The sequence below is a fragment of the Zingiber officinale genome, chromosome 10A (genome assembly GCF_018446385.1).
Source record: "Zingiber officinale cultivar Zhangliang chromosome 10A, Zo_v1.1, whole genome shotgun sequence".
NCBI lineage: Eukaryota > Viridiplantae > Streptophyta > Magnoliopsida > Zingiberales > Zingiberaceae > Zingiber > Zingiber officinale.
In genome coordinates, this window is record NC_056004.1 from 71,172,260 (window position 1) to 71,175,890 (window position 3,631).

Consider the following 3,631-nt stretch of genomic DNA (forward strand, 5'->3'; position numbering starts at 1 on the left):
TGATTATGTTATGTTTCATGCTATGCTTGATATGCCATGCTACCTTATGATGATGCTATGATATGCCATGATTAGATATGATTATGTTATGTATCATGCTATGCTTTAAGAGATGATATGCCATGACTAGTTATGATTTTGTTATGTTGCATGATATGCTTAAAGAGTATGATATGTTATGCCATGACTAGTTGAGATCATGTTATGTTGAGATATTCTTTGATCATGTGATGATTTTCGGTTTTAGTGAGTAGGAAAGGGACTTACTGAGCCATGAGTGCTCATAGCTTACTTTCCTTGCACCACAGATAAAGGAAAAAGCTGGATGAGCTAAAGGAGTAGCAGGAGAGGCAAGGAGATGTGTGTGGCGGTGGCTAGGCAACCAAATAAGAACATGCTTTAAGAACTTTTAAGAATTATGCTTTGGTTTCGTAAATTGTAGTACTATATGGGTAACTTGATGTTATGTTTCTATTTATCTTGTTATCATGTTATGGAAACCATATTAGTGTAGTTCGGATTTGAAAACAAAAGAAAAGTTTTATTAAACTAAGAAGCATAATAAAAAAAAATTATTTCAAGTCTTCCGCTGTAATATGTACATAGAGTATCGTAGCCCCGTCCCTTAGGGTCTGTTTACTTGGGATGATGGATTCAAAAACTAAAGAAAGTTTTCTGTACAGAAAACTTTCTGTTGTTTATTTCATGCAAACGGATAGACTATTAATCGTTTCCCTTGTTTACTTACTTTGAAATAGTCGAAGGATGGATTTATGAATCCATCCACCGATTGAATTGTTAACAAATTTTTATCCACCCAAAATCGGGCGGAACACCATTCTTTCCTTCTCGTCATCTCTCACGTCCTGTCCTCAACCTCGCGAGTCGCCGATAGTCCTACGCAATTGGCCAAAACACAGGTCTCCTCACGGCCACTCGCGAATAACGACGTCCCCTCATGACCGCTCGGTTTACTAGCAGCGTCTCCTCACGGCTTTGTTCACGCCAAACCATTTCTCACTACCTTGGGTTGTACCGCTTCTACCTCCGCCATAGGTTCTCCGATTGGGATTCCGGATTCCGGTTATCTGCCTCACCAACCATCCTTCGCTCTGTGTCTTCGTCACGGCGGTTCATGACCAAGAGGAAGGATTCCTGGAGCTAGGCAGTGCAACACACAAGCAGCTGAGATGGTTGTGGCTCTTGACGTCGGCAGTAATACAGGGGAAGTGGCAGTGGAAGGTGTGGGAACACTCCGCCTTAAACACCGGCGTCCCCTAGCTCACCTTCGGGCTTTGCGAACAAATCCGGCAACGACTCTACTAAAAGAACAAGCTGCAAACTTTAGTATGTGAACAAAAACCTGTAAAATGAAAAAGCTATCCAATGAAATCTCAAAGCCAAAAGCCAGGAATTAGATTGATTTAAAGAAAAAAAAGGAACCTTGGAGAAGTTCTTGAAGAGGGCAAATTTAGAAGGGGATCTCGGAGACAAAGGTGTAGAGAAGGCCTTTCTATGAAACAGAGCAGTGTTGCGACTCCGACGGTAGTACCGGCTGCAATGACTGGGGCTCGCGAAGCTCTGGCGCTAACACGAGCCGCGGCGTGGACGGATTACTGTGCCTTTTGCCGTCGGATAAAAATCCAAGCTTGGCACAACTCCTCGAACTAGGTACAGGACCGAGCGTGACAACCCTCTCGGTTGCTATGGCTTCCGCCACCTCTCGCCGGGCCACCGTGCAAAAAGCTCTCCGCCCCTCTAGTTCCCATACCTCTCCTCCTCTTCTGCACTTTTCTTCTTCTCCACTACACCTTAATTATTATTGTCCAGTATCTCCCTTCTCTAACCTTCTAGTCCCCCTTGGAATACCTCTACCAGATCTGTCATCGCTATACAACAACACTTTTTATTTCTTTTGCTGCTTCATTTCTTCTGTTCTCTTCCTTCTCTTCTCTCTTCCTTCCCTATTCCCTAGGGATTCTCTTCTTTCTTTGTCCTTTTCCCTCCCCTTCCCCTAGAGATTTTTTTCTTTAGCTGATTCCTTTCCCTCGTTGATCCGTCTCTCTGAGTAAACTGACCCTTAGGGTTAGCAGGGAGGGCAGGCGTTACATTTATCACCTTGATGTGCGTAGATATTATGATCGTTTATGCATGCTTTAATTCACATTCACTTGCTTTATTTGTATATATTCTTTGCACGATCATCTCTCTTATCATTTATTCAATATTTATTACTCTTTTGTCAGAGATCTGTTCTTTGTTTGGTTTTGTGTTGACAAGGATAACTTTTGGAGCGAAAATGATGATTGTCGATGCCCCGAGCAAAGCAGAGCACTGCTGTGCACCCCTGCACGGTCGTGTGGTGATTTTAGATAGAGAGCAGAGCACGGTCGTGCAACCCTACTCGGTCGTGTGGCCATTCACCGAGAGAGAGCAGAGCACGACCGTGCAACCTTACACTATCGTGCCTCACTACCAGCATCCAAGAACCACACGACCGTGTGAACCTCACACGGCCATGTAGTGCAGCCCAAGCCAAAGCAAGACACGGTCGTGCAGACGTGGCACAACCGTGCCACTTTACCAGAAGACAAGAAGAGCTTGGTCGTGCGGATTTCGCACGACCGTGGCACAGGTTGTGCGGCACCCGTGCCCTAGCCTATATAAAGGATTTTAGCTCTTCTTCCCAGGGGGAGGAGGCGAACCGTCAGAAAGGATTTACCTTGGTGTCATTCCACACTATCTCGGGCTTCCGAGATCACCGTCATCATCGCATCAACTCCAGAAGCAAAGGATTGGACCTGAAGATCACTCGATGTTATTGGATAAGCATCTTTTCTCTTTCTCTCTTCTTGTTTGAGGATTGTATACTTACTTTTATTATGTCTTTGGGGTTTTCTTCGGCGTCTATGGAGTAGATCTCTTGTTCTAGGATCAGGGAGTAGTTGTGGATAGGGTTTGATGTAAGACTCATGTTTATGCTTTTACTTATTGGATGATTTTGCTTGCTTTGTTTCTATTTGATATGCATGAGACTCGCTACTGAGATTATCTCATCATATTAGTCGATTGTTTAGGAATTGCTAATTTCGTAAAGAGAGGATCTTAGATCATATACCCGAGGGGCCCTAGTGACAAGGGTAACCTGTTCATGGACATCTAGGATACTCCCTTGAAAGGAGAGGCAATTTCTCCACAAGGAAGCAAGAGACCAAACCAAACCCCCATCTCTATCCTTAATGATACCGATTAAATTTGTATTCTTGTGATCTACCGAGGCGCCCTAGTGATAGGGGTTAACCGTAACAGGATTTCGTAGGGATCTTCTCTGTTTAGTGCTTAAGGATAGAAGCTTTAACTTCCGGTGAATGCATGTTGATTGACAATGAGGAAAAGATAGAACATGATACATCAGGTTCCACCACAACGAAACCGAACTCCTAGAACTCTTTCCAAGCCAAGTTAACCTTAACCTTTCTCTCTTTTTCTATCTCTCACGTCTACTTCCCCATTGCCTTTCCTCTTAGGAAATAGTTAACTTATAATCATCGGTAGTTTAGATAATTCTACGTGAACAATCACTAGTGCTTATAACTAGTCCTCGTGGGATCGATAATCTTTTATTACTGAC

At 43.6% G+C, this 3,631-nt stretch overlaps 1 long non-coding RNA gene across 1 annotated transcript; it reads right to left on the reverse strand.

The window, feature by feature from the left end:
* Nucleotides 1-718: 718 nt before the first annotated feature.
* LOC122027236 lies at nucleotides 719-2,077 on the reverse strand. Its single transcript, XR_006124324.1, has 2 exons — nucleotides 1,444-2,077; nucleotides 719-1,319 (listed from the first exon to the last, which is right to left on the reverse strand). It is a non-coding gene; the product is annotated as an uncharacterized LOC122027236 (long non-coding RNA).
* Nucleotides 2,078-3,631: the final 1,554 nt, after the last annotated feature.